This window comes from Aphelocoma coerulescens, chromosome 2 (genome assembly GCF_041296385.1).
Source record: "Aphelocoma coerulescens isolate FSJ_1873_10779 chromosome 2, UR_Acoe_1.0, whole genome shotgun sequence".
Taxonomy (NCBI): Eukaryota; Metazoa; Chordata; class Aves; order Passeriformes; family Corvidae; genus Aphelocoma; species Aphelocoma coerulescens.
This window is the reverse complement of record NC_091015.1, coordinates 4,968,810-4,984,770: the sequence shown is the minus strand read 5'-3', so window position 1 is coordinate 4,984,770 and position 15,961 is coordinate 4,968,810. Positions and strand designations below refer to the sequence as shown.

Sequence of the window (15,961 nt, the reverse complement as noted above, 5' to 3'; positions counted from 1 at the left end):
CCCCGCCGGGCGGGGCGCTGAGTCAGGAGCGGCGGGAGGCACCGCCCCGCACCGCCCCGCACCGCCCCGCACCGCCCCGCACCGCCCCGCACCGCCCCGCACCGCCGCGCGTCCCGCGGGGCAGCTGTGTCCCGCCACAGGCTGAGGAGCCGCAGGGACAGGTTGGACCCCAAGGTAGATTTGAGTACCGCCGGGAGCTGAGGACCCCAAAATGGATTTGGGTCCCACGGGGAAGCTGTGTCCCACAAGGGCTTGGGGAGCCACAGACACAGCATGGACCCCAAACTGGGTCTGAGTACCACTTGGGGTTGGGGACCTCAAAAGGATTTAGATCTGTGTCTATACTACAAGGGATTGGGGAGCCACAGGTACTGCTTGGACCCCAAAGTGGCCACGGGGTGCTGGGAACCCCGAAATGGATTTGAGTCCCATGGGGAAGCTGTGTCTCACAAGGAGCTGGGGAACCACAGACACAGCATGGACCCCAAAACACATTTGGGCACACAGGAGTCTGTGGACCCCGGGTATTGGCTGCTTCAAGGACTTCAGCGCCCACAAGGGGTTGTGAATCCACAGGGAAAACTTGGACCCCAGAACAGGTTTGGGCACCACAGGGGCTTTGGGTCTTACTAAGGGTTGAACACCTACATGGCAAAGGTTGAACCCCAGAATGGATTCAGGCACCACAGGGGGCTGGGGACCCCCAAGTAGGCTTGGAACTGAAAGGGTTTTGGACCTTTCAAAGGGTTAGGGTCCCTGCAAAAGTTTGGGATTTGGGACCCATGGGCACAACTTGGACTCCAGCACGTATTTAAATACCACAGGGGGCTTGGGAACCTGGAGTAGGTGTGAACCCCAAAAGGGGGTTGGGTGCTTCAAGGGGTTTGGAGCCCACGAAGGGTTGGGTACCCACAGGCAAAACCTGGACCCTGACACACATTTGGGTCCCACAGGGGATTTGGGCCATGCAAAGGTTTGGCAACCCATAGTGAGGGTTGGACTCTAAACAGATTTGAGTCCCATGGGGAGCTTGGGACCCACAAGTAGGGCTGGGCTCTGAAAGGGATTTGGACCCCACAAATGGCTTGGGTCTCTGCCTGGGATTTGGGACCCACAGGCACAACTTGGACCCCAGCATGGATGTGGTTGTTTCAAGGGGCTCGAAGCCCACAAGGGGCTGGGAACTCACAGGCAAAACTCAGACCCCAAAACAGATTTTGGGCATCACAAGGGCTTTGAACCCCACAGTGGTTTGGGACCCATAAGCAGACTTGGCCCCTGGAAAATGTCTGGACCCCACAGATGGACAGTGACCCACAGGCAAGTCTTGGATCCCAGAACAGATTTGGACACCACTGGTAATTTGGGACCCATGAGCAAGGCTTGGAGCCTGGAACAAATTTGAGCCTCACAGGATGGTTGGTCCCACAGGGATTAGGGGTCCCACAAGCAGGATGTGGCCCCCACAAGGAATTTGAGCCCTATACTGTGTTTGAGTTCCACAGGAGAAGCTTGGCCTCCACTATGGGTTGAGGTCCAAAAGCAGGGCTTTGCCCACAAGCAAGAATTGGCCCCAGAAAGGGCTTTGGTCCCTGGTGGTTGGGATCCAGACCTGGGAGTCATGTTGGATTTGCCTTGCCTGAGAAGGTGGATGAGGCTGGGTTGGGGTGTGTGGGATTATTCCCGTGCTCCATTGTGGGCTCCTTGGCTCCCAGAGGCTGCCCACACAGTGCTGCAAGCCAGAGTGCTGACGCTTCTTTCCAGGAACATTATTTTACTTGTAAACCTCTTGGGATGCTTTTCATGGTCTTTTTCATTATTTTTTTTGTGACACAGGTGTCTCATGGGAAGTGGTGCCATCAGGATTTTCTGGCCTTGCCCCTGTGTGTGTCAGTGATTCCTGTGGGCATGACATCCCTACTGGTCACCGCAACAACACCACTGCAAGGGCGAGGGTGAGCTGAGAACATCCTCAAGCTGATTTTCCTGCTGTACGTGGTTGATTCTTCTGTCCAGGTGCTTCACCCCTCTACCTGGCTCACCCTGTGTCTCTCTCCCGAGCCCATGAAACAACAGCTGGGTACAGAGGCACGGGAGGGATGAGCTCAGCTTTTTCTTCAAATATGCAAATGTCAGGGAGGTAATCCATAATTCAAGGTGGTGCCCTGATGACGGGTGGATCCTGTCTTTGAGGCACAAGGGCCTTCCTGAATATCCCAGCGTGCAGCCCTCGATCGCCGAAGGAGCGGTTTCCCTGAGGTTTCACTTACCATGTTTGGACATGGCCATGATTAATATTTCCTAACAGGAAGAAGTCATGCGTGCAGGCTTTCCTCTTTGGGGTTTGGGTCGAGGGTGGCCAAGTTCAGGTTGTACACTGGCTGCTCGCTTCCCCTGCCTCACAGGCTACACCCACCCTCAGTCCCCCTGGGCTGAGCCCAAAATGGGTCCTGGCGCCAGGGAGGTGTCACCACACAGCCCCTGGGGGTCCAGAGAGCTTCGATGGGACTAGACCAGGCTACAACATCACCTGCCTCTACACAGTGTCTGTGGGATGGTGGGGGGGTCATTTGCTGCCCTCCCTGAGCTGAGTTTGGCAATGAAACCCAGGGTACGGGGGAAAGGGGATATCCTGGAAAACAGCCGGAAAGGCTGCCAGCAACCCCCAGGTTACACATTTTCTCTTTTGCTTCTAATAGTTTTAATGAAAGTAAAGCCACTATGAGAAATGAGTCCCACACAGGGCAGAAATTATTTGGTGATTCAGTCAGGCAATGAACAATTCTGCCTCCACATTGCCCAGAGTTGTGTGTGTGTGAAAGAGAGGGGGGAGTTGAAACAAAACTTATTTTTAACGTGGCAATTTTTAATTTATTTTTTTTTTAAATCAACCTAGAAGCACTACTACCTCAATAACTGGAAGCTTACACAAGAGGATAAATAGCCATCAACCAATCTAAGATGTTTTCCTGTGTAGGTTAAAAGAAGTATCTCAGTTTGACTCAACATGCATTTTGTTATTTCTTCTCTGAGCCTCATTCCTCCAACAAATTAATTCATGAGAAAAAGAGAGAGAGAAAAAAAAAAAAAAAAAAAAAAAAGAGAGAAAAAAAAATTTCTGTTTCTCTTTACCCTGAGCCAGGTTGGCAAGGTTTTTAACGCAGCTTTTTCACCTCTCGAGGAGCATCCTCTCCCTGCGAAGCCGGAGCAGCTCGCAGCCCCTGCGCCCAGGAAAGCCCTCTCTGCTTTGGCAAGGCTGCTGGCAGCAGTGGCCTGGAGCTGCCTTCCCTGGCTGGGCGCCACGCGAGCGCTGCTCCGGCGGGAGGAAATTCCCTGCTGACCGGCCGCAGCAGGGATAAGTGCCCTGGCACGGAGCAGCGGCCGCAGAGCAAGCGCAGGGAGCGGGGAGCCCAGCGGGAAAGGCCCGGGGGAGGATTCGGCGCGATACACGAGCAGCGAGATAAGAGGTGTGAGTTGGACAAGCTCGGGATGTCAAGCTCCTCGCTGCTGGTTTCATGCTCGCCCTGCAGCGGGAGAGGCGCTTTCCCTGGGGTTAAAAGCCTCTTGGCGCTTAAGGATGCATAAATCAGGAATATCCGGGCTTGGAGATAGGATTTTTTTTCCTAGTTTTATGTCACATCCCTGCTGCAGTTCTAAAAAGGCTTATCAGCTGTATCTGGCTGTGGTTGTGTTGCTGGGTAATGTAACAGCCCATCTCAGACTGACAACTCAGGGACATGGGAAAAGAAACCATGGCTAAACCAGCCCAGCTTGAGCAGTCAGATGTCCAGCATCACCCCCTTTGTCCCCAGCTCGCTGTCTGACCCTGGTCCTCACTGATTTTAGACCAACACAGCTCCACCATCTTCTGCAACGTTGCTCCTGTTTTGACCTGATGCTCTAAGACAATCACATCTATAGGATTTAAAGCCCTGTGTGCCGTGGTGTTATGGACCTGCTGGGTAATTATTGATACATTTACCAAAATGTGCTTTCTTCACGCTGTCAGTCCTTGGTAGAGATCGGGACAGGGTAATTCAGTGCTTTCCTACATCCACAGGCACCCTGTGAGCTTGAGAGAGATGCAGAATGTGACCTGTTTGCTGGTGAGCGCTGATATAATTGTTAGATTCCCAACAAACACACAAAAACCGTCACCCTGGGCGAATAAGCGTTAATTTAAAGGCATGAAATGGGAATTGGGAAAGCGCCGCATCGCTTCAGCCGCTCGCTAGCGATGGTTAGCGGGCAAGGAAAATAAGTATGACAAAACCCCACGTTATGCAGACAGCTGGATTCAAGTGGGGCACCTGTGTCCTCAATTAACCCAGCTCCCAGTTAACTTGGGTGCCATCAGAAAGCCTCACACCAGGGTTTGGAGGTGGGAAGTGCAGGAGTGCTGCGTTTTTCGCTCCTTGACATTTCGTGAGTCGTCTGTTTTAGCGCTGAAACGTCTCAAGTGATGGGACCGCTGCAATTTCTCTTTCAAGGGTATCACTCTCACACAATAATTAAATCTCTGGCTTTCAAGCATAATTGCCAATGACAATGCCTCCAAAATTGCTTCTTTATGCTCGACTGTGTGTTCTGTCTCCTGGCAGAAAGGGCTTCTGTAAAAATAAGCCAGGGAAGAGTTGTGAGTGACAGCAAAGGCAAAAGGAAGCAACACAAACTCCATCCTTTTCCCCCCAAAGGACAACAGCTGTCCCTAAACATGGAGGTGGCCAAAACCTGCACAATCCTGGATGCCTAACAGGCCCAGGAGGAAATGGTAGCTCACAGCACAGCTCCATCATTACCAGGACTGTTGGAAAACTGCAGTTTTTCAGCACTAGGACCTGTCTCCTGCTCCAGGTTGGTAATTGGTGGTGTTGGCCGTGAGCCAGGCAGCACTCACAGCTCTGTCTTGAGAGGACAAAAACCTCCATTACTTTATGCTCTCTAATTCTCCCAAGGTGTGCTGCTGTCTATCAATGGAGTCGCCATGAGGTAATAGAAATTACAAACCTCCCCAGACTTATTTGTCTGAAAGCGTTTCTTGTAAAAATACTTATATGAGTCTCCAGAACCGTGGCACATGAGAATGGCAGAGAAGAGAAAGTTTGCAAATTAAATTGCAACAAAAGGCTCTTTATCGTAAACTATGGGGGAGACTGGGCGAGAGGGTTATTTCACTTCTGCTGGGCTGGCTGGTGACAGCAGTTAGAGAGAAAAAGTGGGGTTTTTTGTCTTTTTGTCACTTTGCAGTGAAGCTGCTCTAGATCCCGAGCTGGGTAGGATGATGGGATTGGCCAGACACTGCTGGGCATTCATTTCCTGCGCTTGCCAGTGTCTCCCTGTGAGCTTTGGTAAGCCCCTGCCCTGTCACTTTGGTGGCTCACAATGGCAACATCATAATTCCAGTCTCGCTGTGTCTGGCTTTTGCCTGCAAGGCCTCACCAGCCGCTGCCCTCCTTGCAAGAAGCACCCTAAACCTTCGTCACACCCCGTTCTTAACCAGCAAAAACCATCTGGAGCAGACATATTTGCAGTGATGTGACAGACAAGCTCTGGAGGAAATACCTGAGCTGTCTGAAAAAGTTACTACCCCCCTGCCTCCAGCAAAGGCTGATGAGTTGAATCCGGGATCTCAGCATGATCCTATTTTGATGCAAAGTCGGAGCAAATGGGCTGGACTGTGAATGGGAACATCTGGGGTGCTGCACATCTGCCCCCATGAGTGCTGGGGTGAAACCTCCAGCACAGGAGAGGGCTGCAGTGGCTCCTTAAGAGTAAAGAGTTTCAGAGCAGAGAAGTCAGGATCCAAATCCATTAGGAATAACAGTATGACTAAAGCTCAATTTTCTCCTCTAACAAAGGTTTTCACACGCCCACAGTATGGGGCATTGCTTCCCCTGAGCAGCTCTTAGGATGCTTGAGCTGGACTGAAACATGAGTAAAATACATGTGAAAATTATGTATACACAGGTAGGTGTGTGTGCATCTCTTTATATTTTACTTGATTGACAGAAATCACAGCCAATCTCCCAGCTAAAAAATGCTTCTCCTGTGTCACCAAGAGCTGGAGCAGCATTTGGTGGCCACAGTGGCTACAGGTGATGCTTCAGTGCTTTCTCCTCAGTGCCAGACCTCTAGATGATGGTGCTTGTTTAAAAATGGAAGCTATCAAAAGGGCACTAGGGCCACATTTATGTGCTGGTTTTATCTGTGAGCTGTCATTATCCTTCTGACACTTGCAGGACACCCAGGGTCACTGGGTTTTAGAGTCAGATCCTGGTAGCATGAAAAACTTACCCTGAAAAGGGCAACTGTGTGGAATTAGGTACAGAGAGCTAATTATTATTTGTCTTTGAGTGTTCTGTATGGGTTTGGTGGCAGGTCATGCTCCCAAAGTCCATGTGGTCAATGCTGGGACTTCTGAGCCAAATTCTCATCTGCTGTAAAGCTCTTTAACTCTCAACAAGGCCACTGACAGAGCTGCCATGTCCAGGGGTATTGGTGTTCCTGCTGTAACTGGGCCTCATTGTTCCCTGGGAAGAAGATCCTGATTCTTACCCCCCAGTTTTACCAGTGGGAAACTGAGGCAGAAGGGGGGGCACAAGCCTGAGGTTTTGAGGCTGAGCCTAAACCAGTTCTTGCCAAGCTGCTCTGATATCAGTACAGGGGAAAAGCTCCAGAAACAGAGACTCTGGACTACCCCATGCAGCAGCTCAGGGGTTTCTGTAGGAATCCTAAACCCTCTCTGCAGGCACCTACTGAACACAGGTACTCGAGCAGGACAGGCACTGCCCTGCGAGGTGGAAGCTGCAAGGGAAAACCCCCACTGAGTAGTTTATGGCAAAATACTGAGCCCTTGGTAATTTCATTGCCAGCCAAAACAGATGACCTTCAAAACCTGGAGGCCTGACCTCAGAGGACCTGGGAACATCCACCTGTCCTCCCATCTGCAGCCAGGAGCCACTTGCATCAGTTTTGCTTAAGTACTCTGTGACTGATCTGGCTTTTTCCTCCTCAGCTTCCCTGCCAACGCTGGCCCCCTGGCACCCTGCACTTGCCTCGAGATGCTGTTCAGCTCTGGCTCCTGTTCACGGAGCAGCGGCTGCTGTGCTCTGAAAGGTTACACAGCCCTCAGCTTCTGCTGCTGAGTCTGCAGGAGGAGATTCCTGCTGTGCCCCCACCAGCTCAGCACCCCCCTGACCTCATGTGGGGTGTGACGGGCAGAAACTGGGGCACAGGGAGACCTCCTGCCTTGCTGGGGCTGCTCTGTCAGAGCCACTGCACTCCTTGCTATGAATTAAAACCCACAAAAGGGGTGGCAGACATCATGGGGGTAGTGGTAGTGTGACTCAAGTCTTGTCTGGGGGGCAATGCTGGGCTGAGCTGGCCTCATGCCCCTGCACGAGGGGGCATCTCACTTTTTTGGATCATTCCATCAGGGGTATGTGAATCTCCTATATCTGCAGTGCTAACAGTCCTGGAGGACAAAACCTCCTGGCTCACACAGCGCCCCATTAACGCTGCAAAGGTCTTAGGGAGCCAGACAGCCCCACAACATAACCTGCCCCCAGTGCAGCAGGATGGGTGATTCGGGGTTTGATGCATCTCACCCCACATGAAGGTTATTTTCCCCAATCATCCTGTAAAACTGAGAACCTGCATTTGTGCTTCTGCCCCTCAACTTTCCCCAAAGAGTAGAAATGAAGATGTAAGTTATACACACTTACAGATACACTTATTAACATAATGTGTACATTGTGGTGACATCTGTGGTTGGTAGAAACCTCTGTAAGACAACAGGATAAATTATTGACACCTCACTTAACAAGAGGCAGAGGGAGAAATGGAGATGAACGCTGCTCTTTTGAGGCCGAAATACCCACAAACTCGTAGGAAATAGGAGCAGCTTCGCCAGTCCAGCTTAAACCCAACCATGCTGCAACTCAGAGGGGATTAAGGAGGGGAAATAAACCTGAGTCCATTTGGTTCCCATTCTGGTTTCTGAGTTCCTAAACATTTGCACATACAGGATTTTCTTCCAAACTGTGGCAGCTGCAAAAATGAGTTCTCTCCTCCAAGCAAGAGCCAAGATTGCCACGTAATGACCTGACCCCAGGAGACAGACTGCTGAGAAAAGGACCAACACTGTGGCAGTTTCCCTGCATGGGCAATGTGCACATGCGTGTCCAGACGTGGGATTTAGGGGAAGGCTTTGGTAAGCCAGCATTGGCTACATGCAGTCTGGAGTGCAATGAAAAGAGCAGCCTTTTTCTTTCATAAAACACTATTTATTTTATTTTGGAAATTAATCCACTCAAGGCAACAGAAAGAAAAAGATTTCAAGAATAGTATAAAAGTGGAGGTCGAGTTTAATTCAGAAAGTTAATGTTGCAGGGGGCCTGAAGTAGGTTTTCAGGGCTCAGCTTCTCCCCACAGGTGTGATTTTCTGTTCGTCCACGGACCTGAGGAATCCCTGCCCTGCCTGAGGTGCAGTCGAGGTTGTATCATGCACGCTGGAGAACACCACAGCTTCAACTCCACAGAGGAACACTGCAGGGGAGAAATAGTTCTTGAAGTCAAGCATTATAATTTACTAACAGGTTTATTAAAATCTTATTAGAAGATTATTTTTTAAAGTCCGTTTTACACAGCTGTTGTCCTTCTGCTGCTGTCTAATCCTGGAAAATCTCGGTGAATGAGTCATTTGCACTTACTATCTATTACACCCTCTTATTATAAGCCTGAGTGTGTTTGCATTTGCTTCAAATAATATCACTAGAGCCACAATGGTGCCATAAAATCTCCCACATCTCCACTTTTGGAGTCTCTTTTGCTGTTGGAACAGAGGTGCCGCACCCAAAGGTTTCATGGGGTGGTTCTGGGGCTCAGAAGGACTCAGGGAGCATTTAGTTTGGAAATAACCTATAACTTCATTCCCCCAGTCCTGATCTTTAAGAAGAGGCTTTTAATGTCTGCCTTTTGTGTTTGGTAGGTCAGAGACACATTGTGGAGGATCAAGGATCTGCAAAGGGCATTCCTGCTTCCTGAAGGCAACCTCAAGCACCAAATATTTGTGCCTCATGACAAGGAGGACATCTGGCAGTTGTGCATCAGGGATATCTGAGGGCCACAATGGGTTTTTTTGCTTGGTTTTGCTATCTGAAGGCTGTTGAGCATTAAATGTGGCCTTCAGGATGGGATCCTGCATCGCTGCTTTGTTTGGTTCCTGGACATGATGCTCCTACTTCCATGACCATTAAAAAGAGGATAAAGGAGAGCCCAATATAAGAACATCAATTTCTGGAGTGGTGCTGGTTAGCAGAATGTGCAAACACTGTCATAATAATAAAACATAATGTTGGTGGGTACAGAGTGTGGTTTGGTCACAGCTTTCATTCCCAGCTGTGCCCTCTCCCTTTACCAGTTGTGAGTCTCACCATCACTTTGTGATGCAGCCCCAAAAATGCCCAAACATTCCCTCAGTCCATTCTCATCCTCCTCTTACCCACCCAGGAGGACTCAGAGGGAACAGGGACATGAGTGGAAGCGGCCCTGTCATGAGATGGGCTCTTCCAGCCTGTGCAAACTGTGTTCTCCTGACATCCCAGAGTGACCCTTTCCTCTGGGTCATTTGGCCAGAAGTCAAGGGAACAGTATTGCTCTGAATGTAACTACAGGAGGGGGAAAAAAATTTCATATTCAAGGTTTAAAATCACTTGCTGCAGGGGTTGTTTCCATTGGCAGAGTCACCAGAACCAGCACAAATGATTCAAAACATTTTGTTAAATGAAATTCTCAGATGATGTCAGAGCTGAGGCTGCTTTAGCAAAACCAAAAGAGAAGGAAGGTTGAAACCAAAAAGAAGAAAAAAAAATTATACCATTTGATAGAGAGGGATTAGGAGCTTAAAGTTATTTTTATAGGCTATCCAAATATTTGAAAATTTGGAAGTTCATAGTTCCAGTGCTTTAGCTCAGCTCTAGAGTCCTGCCAGCCCCTTAGTGCAAGTCACACAATGCAGCCAGCTGGGCTGGACTCACTAAACTCACAAAGCCTATTTTCTGTTATCCAGCCCTGGCTCCCATATCCTATAGGCTCACCAACAAATCCCACCACCTTTGCCTGCCTCAGTTTCCCCCTGTCAAATACAGAGGTTTCTATTCTCTGCTATAAAGTGCTTTGAGATTTGGCACTGAGAAGAGCAGGGAAGCATCTCCTCCTGTGTGGGTCCCCACAAAGGAGCAGACTGATCACTCAAACAGCAGCTCTTCGTGGGACTCTTTTTCTTTTGTACACCACCCATTTCTGTTGGACACAGAAAACCAAGGATGAGGCTGCTGAGATGCTGTTTTCTTTCATGCCTGGCACCTGCCTGCTTCTCCAGGCCCATGCAAAATAATCACGTCTTTGTCACAGCTCGGCTAACCCACTTCATCTTTATTGATTAATAGGTCATAATCCTATTTTAGTGAAAACATAACCATGCCCATGGCCAGAGGATTCAGGTATCGCCGACGTGGAGATTACAACCTCTCAGTCTGCACACAGAGAGTGAGACAGACTGTCAGAACAACGGCACTTGTTAAGAGGAAAATCAATAGTGAGCTATTTGGGGAGGGAAAAAAACAAATCCCCACCACCACAAATGCATTAAACATAGGCTGCAGTGCTCCAGCTTTGTATAAGCCCAAATTAAACGTGACCATAATAAACTGTTTACTTTCTTTGGGTTTACCCAGTAGAAAGGAGATTCCAGTTTGCCGTAACGCCTGTGACAGTGCAATGTTGGGTGTAGTTTGTGGGGATATGGTTGCTGTTAGTAAGTTTTGCTGGAAAATACTTCAGCCTTTTCCCCTCCTTCCTTTGGAATCGTAGCTAGTTGTAAAGTGTTGGAGCTGTAGCCTTGATTAGTTACATCCTCACTGAGGAGTCGGTTGCTCAGGAGAGTTTGGAGATGTGGAGATGGGGTGTCCTGCTTTTCTCTTCCCTTCCTTTCCCCTGTTTCACGTTGTTAAAATCCCACACTGAGACTGAGGGGATTTGTGCCAATCTTAGTGTCTTTGATGCCCAGGCAGTGCTTACCTTCACATCCCCCACCATTTGCCAGCTTCCCAGGGACTGCTTGTTATTGCATGAACACCCAGCCTGGAGCATCAGGGAGGGATCAAAATCCTGTCCTTTGCAGGCAGCCCACAATGCACAGAGTGCTGGTTTCACCCCAGCTTTCAGGCAATGCTATTGCTCTTCAGTTTCCTGGCAAGGGTGTGTTTGAGAACGGGTGACCCCACAGCTTTGCTCCATCTCTGGAGCCAGAGAGACACAGATTTAACAGTAAATAATGAAAAAGAACTAGATTTCCTTTGTTATGCAGCTCATTGAATGAGGTTTCCCACATCTGTAGAAGTCACCACATCTTTTATGAGATTTGACTGTCAGCAAGATGTTATGAATCCCAGATGTTAAAATATGGATTTATTTATAACTCAGAGCCTATAATAGAGCACTCAAAAAGATTATATCCAGCCCCCCTCCTCAAAACATCTTCCTGAAATAAAAGCCTTAGCTTTTATTATTTTTAAATTATTATTGCCATATGATTTATCTTGGATATTACCTCATTAAATGTCCTTTAATTACTGTGGCTTTAGGGTTGGTGTGCATTTGGCTTCGGGCAGCATTGGGCAAGGAGAGCTCAGCACCAGTTCTCCCATCCTGAGTGACATTGTTGCTGCTTGGAGGCTGGAGGGCAGCGTGGGCAGAGGGGTGGCATGGGGAAAATTCAGCTCCAGGAGTTCCTTGGCAAAGCGCAAGGGAGGCACAGCCAGCTCCGGGCACCTGCCAAACTTGGAGCTGGAGGTGTTTGGTATCCATTGCAGCCCCAAGGAAATGCTCTGGTCAGTAAAAAGCAGTTCCTCCCAGCTGGTGACCATTATGCCGAGCACAGCGTAGGACATGCCACAGCTGCTACTCTGCCGGAAGATGGAAATGTTTTTGGAGCCGCTTTTGGCCACTAATGCTCTCTCCCTCCCTCCTCCTACCCCTCGCTTTTCAAATTGCTGCAAGGAAAACCTGCAAGTGGAAGAGGAGGGGCCCTCCATGGGCACAGGCTACACTGAGGGCTGGGGTGCAAATATTCCTCTGGATTAATTCTCCAGCAACGTCTCCGGGCCCCAAAGGGAGCTTGTGCTGCTGGGAGCTGTGCACTTGCACGCAGCAAGAGACACTCTCTGCCACATCTGTCTCATGCTGCAAACAAAGAGGGCAGGTCTGGAGGGAAGTTAAAAAGCCTCATCCTGCACAAGAGGAACAGAAAGTCAGTGATTTTCCCCCAGTTCACACAAGATGCTGGTGGCAGCCTCAGGAATCATGGAACAAGTGTTTGAGGCAGTGGTGGCTGAGAGCAGCCTTCCTTCCCATCCTCCCTGATCCCTCCTTCCTATCCTGCTTGCTCCCTGACACTTCCCCTGCCGTGGCAGCCCCAGCTCCCTTCTTGTTCAATAACCCAGATTTTGGAAACCCAGTCTTTCATTCCCTTCCCTTTCATTTTTGAAGCTAGGTCATCTCCTGGGGCCAGCTAGGAGAGTGAACCCAGTTCAGAGATGGCAGAGAGGGTCTGGCCAGGTGTGACCATCCCATGAACCCCTTGGTTGCCACCACTGCAGCCTTTAAGGATCAAACCCATTATCCACACTGCTCCAGCTCTTAGACCGTGTCCAGCCCTTTCCAGCTTGCAAGTGATGGGCTGGAGCAAGGCTGGTGCCTGGAATCCCAAGACCTCCAGGCTAAGGGCCAGCTGGACAGGCAGGAAGCACACAGCCCATGAGCCCTGCTGAGCTTAGCTTTGCTCTTGTGCCTCACCAGGTCCATGTTTCCCTATAGAGGTGGTGGCTTTCTACAGTCTTCGCTCCTGGGCTGGGGCAGTTTGGTGTTTTAAAGGCAAGGTGGGAAGGAGGATGCCTTGAAAGCATACTTGGGGGTGGGCCTGTTGCACTCTGGGATCTGCAGAGCTGGAAACCTGTACCTTATCTGCACCACACCAGGAATGAGCAGAGGGAAAGGCAGGAAATTGGCTGTCAGTGCTGACACTACACAAATCTCATGGTGCTGTGAGGAGGAGCAGCAAGTGGGTAATGGGGAGAAACTACCTGGGCTTGGCACTCCCTGGCTCCTGGGATATGGTACAGAAAGGACCAGAGCTCTGGTGTAAATCAGCACAGCTCCTGAAGAGAAAAATCTTTGGCCTGAGCTTACGGGACACTCACCAGCTTGTAAATATTTTTCTGGCATATCAATTTGTGTGTCATGAGATTTAAAACCTTCATCGCCCTAACGTTTCCCATCCCGCAGAGAGCTCTGATATGAATATGATATGCACTCGAGAAGGTCTGCCAGCAGTGTGATGTTACAAAACTTGTGAAATGCCTCACTTAACCACAATATTATGCATTTTCCAAGCCACATACCTATCTATTACAAGGTCTTTCAGATGGAGCTATAGACAGCCTGTGGGTCATGAGATCCTGACCTTGGTGTGTTTTTACTCCCTTCTTCTCATGAATTAACTCCTGAACTATTGACTCTCTGTTGAAGGGATAGCAGAGTTCAGCCACATTTTACATACGGGCTGCTTTTCCATCCTGTATCTCAACAACTGCAAACCCCAAGGACGAGTAAATACTTCAACCTCAGCCATAAAATTGATGTGTTGCAAAATGAACAAAATGGGTTTAGTAACTTACAAGGCAGATACCATCAAGTTCATAATGAGCCAGAACTGAGTTTTCCTGTCCCTCTCCTCAGCAGTGAGGCTGAGAGCTGGGAGCAGATCATCCCCTTGCACATACTCAGTTAATGCCTTATATCTTCTTCACTGAAAGCAAAATCCACCTCTGGTTGTGTCAGATCTCAGCCTCATGAGCCCCTCTGAAAGGAAAAGATTGACTTAAGAATCACAAGGTGTTCAAGGAAAATCTCCGACTTTAAAGTTCTCTTCTTGCCTCCTGGTTTTTGAGTCTGCAGGCAACTCCCTGGTAGGTTAAGGAGCTTTCCTCCACTTTCAGAAAGGCCAAAAAATCATCAATAAAACATAAAGTTCCCAAGACCTTGTGAAGCACAAAAAAAAGCAGTAAAAGAACAGATATCATCCAACTTGCCAGTTCCTCGTTAACACATCAACAGCCACATTCCGCAGCTGCAGCAGGGTGCAAATGGGCAGGTAAATGGGGCTACAGCTGCAGGCTGAACCCCTATTTTGTCATTAAATAAGGGGCCCTAAAACCTAACATATAAGACTGGCATCATTAGAAGCCATGCAAGCTATTTCTACACTGCACTTCCTACTAGACAGAACCCTTGAAAAGTCAAAAATTAAAACTTAAAAATAAAAGGTTCTGGTTTTTTAGAGGTCAGATGGAAAACACTGTCAATTTCTTCTGTTTCCAAACCCTGAGTCCTTACACGCTGGCACCAATTGTTGATTTCTCTCTTGTTTCTTTTGCCTCTGTTTCACGAGTTCTTTTACTCAGAGTTTGCATTAAAAGGCAGAAGATGCCGAGTTGTTCTTCTAATTTGATGTTTATTATTTTCTTATCTTTGGTACAGCTGCACGGGATGTGCTTCTTAGTTAACAAGGTGGAAAATGGCCCCTAGTTCTAACTTCCAAGGCCATTTAAAGTCCAGTCTATCCAATTAGGGAATGCCAACTAGTTTATTTTTACTTATAACCCAGTAACTATTCATTTATAATCTGCATTGTGGGTTTTTTGAACCAATACCAAACCACACAGATTCGTGAAGAAGGAGGAGAAAAGAAGAGGAACAAACCCACACCCCAAAATCCTCCATTTTGTTACTAAATCCCATAAACCTGATTTTTCTACATCTCTACATATTCCACCCAGCGATATAACTTTTAATTACACAGCAACAATCTCAGTGTTATCCCATAATTTGGGAAGCCTTTCCCAAGGCCTCAGGTCAAATGCAGTGTGCTTTTGAAAATCATTGACTGTCAACACTGAAAGATTGAAATTATCTGAACCCAGGATTCCAACAAAACATAGCTTAGGGTCTGGTAAAGAAATTCTCCTTATTATCTGGAAGTTGCTTCACTAAGTATTGAAATAGCTTCATGTATTCCCAAGGCTTCCTAGACAGCCTGGCTTTGAAAAACACCCCTCTGTGCTCCTCTGGCATCAGAGATGAAAAGTTTGAAGCTTTTAATGCTGAGTCTTCATGTCTAACTGACAATGAAAACACAACATCTGTCTCCCCACTCCAAAATACAATAGATGCAGTGGTGGCATATTAATAAATATTCTCAATAAAAAATACCATGAAGAAATAGCAGGGTGAGCCTCAGGGCAGAATGTTTCCATCATCTTGGCAGGGCAAAGTCACTGATATGCACCCCCAGATTAAGCTGCAAAGGGGAGCAGAATGGGACTGAACCCACCTGGTGCAACCCAGGGGAGGCAGGGAGCTGGAGAGATGTGTAGGATGGCTTTGTCTGCTGTCCCAGGTGATCTCCATCAGGTATAAACAGGGCAATAACACTTCTCTGTCCCAGAGATGGCTTATCAGGAGAGGCTGATGATAGATGCACTCAGGTCACATCCAGGCTGCCTACACGTGTTGTCACTGGGGCACCTTCTCTGCAGACATCAAAGGGGCTCCTGCTACCCCGGGCTGGCAGACTGGCTCCTGCTTCCTCCCAGGCCTCGTGGAGGGAGGTGATGGCAGCACTTGAATGAGGCTTGGCAGTAGGTGGTCTGAATGCTCTGGTACCTCCCCAGAGCCTGGGCATGGGATCAAACACCCTCCCAAGAGCACTAAGAAGTTGCACATTCCCTGGCATCGCTTTTGGCCCATGCTCAGGCTCCCATGTGGGCACAGTTCAGGGCATTCCAAAGGCCAGGGGGTGGGACCTCATAAACAAGACCACGCTGTGGGATGTTTTGAAGGG

The 15,961-nt window shown here is 48.8% G+C and overlaps 2 long non-coding RNA genes across 2 annotated transcripts; one reads left to right on the top strand and one right to left on the bottom strand.

Annotated features, from left to right (window-relative positions):
- Positions 1–101: 101 nt before the first annotated feature.
- On the top strand, positions 102–9,354 carry LOC138105584 (uncharacterized). The gene is made up of 3 exons (XR_011148538.1): positions 102–174; positions 1,837–2,016; positions 8,990–9,354. It is a non-coding gene; the product is annotated as an uncharacterized lncRNA (long non-coding RNA).
- On the bottom strand, positions 8,327–15,693 carry LOC138105585 (uncharacterized). Its single transcript, XR_011148539.1, has 3 exons — positions 15,331–15,693; positions 13,737–13,920; positions 8,327–8,547 (listed from the first exon to the last, which is right to left on the bottom strand). It is a non-coding gene; the product is annotated as an uncharacterized lncRNA (long non-coding RNA).
- Between the last annotated feature and the right edge of the window lie 268 nt (positions 15,694–15,961).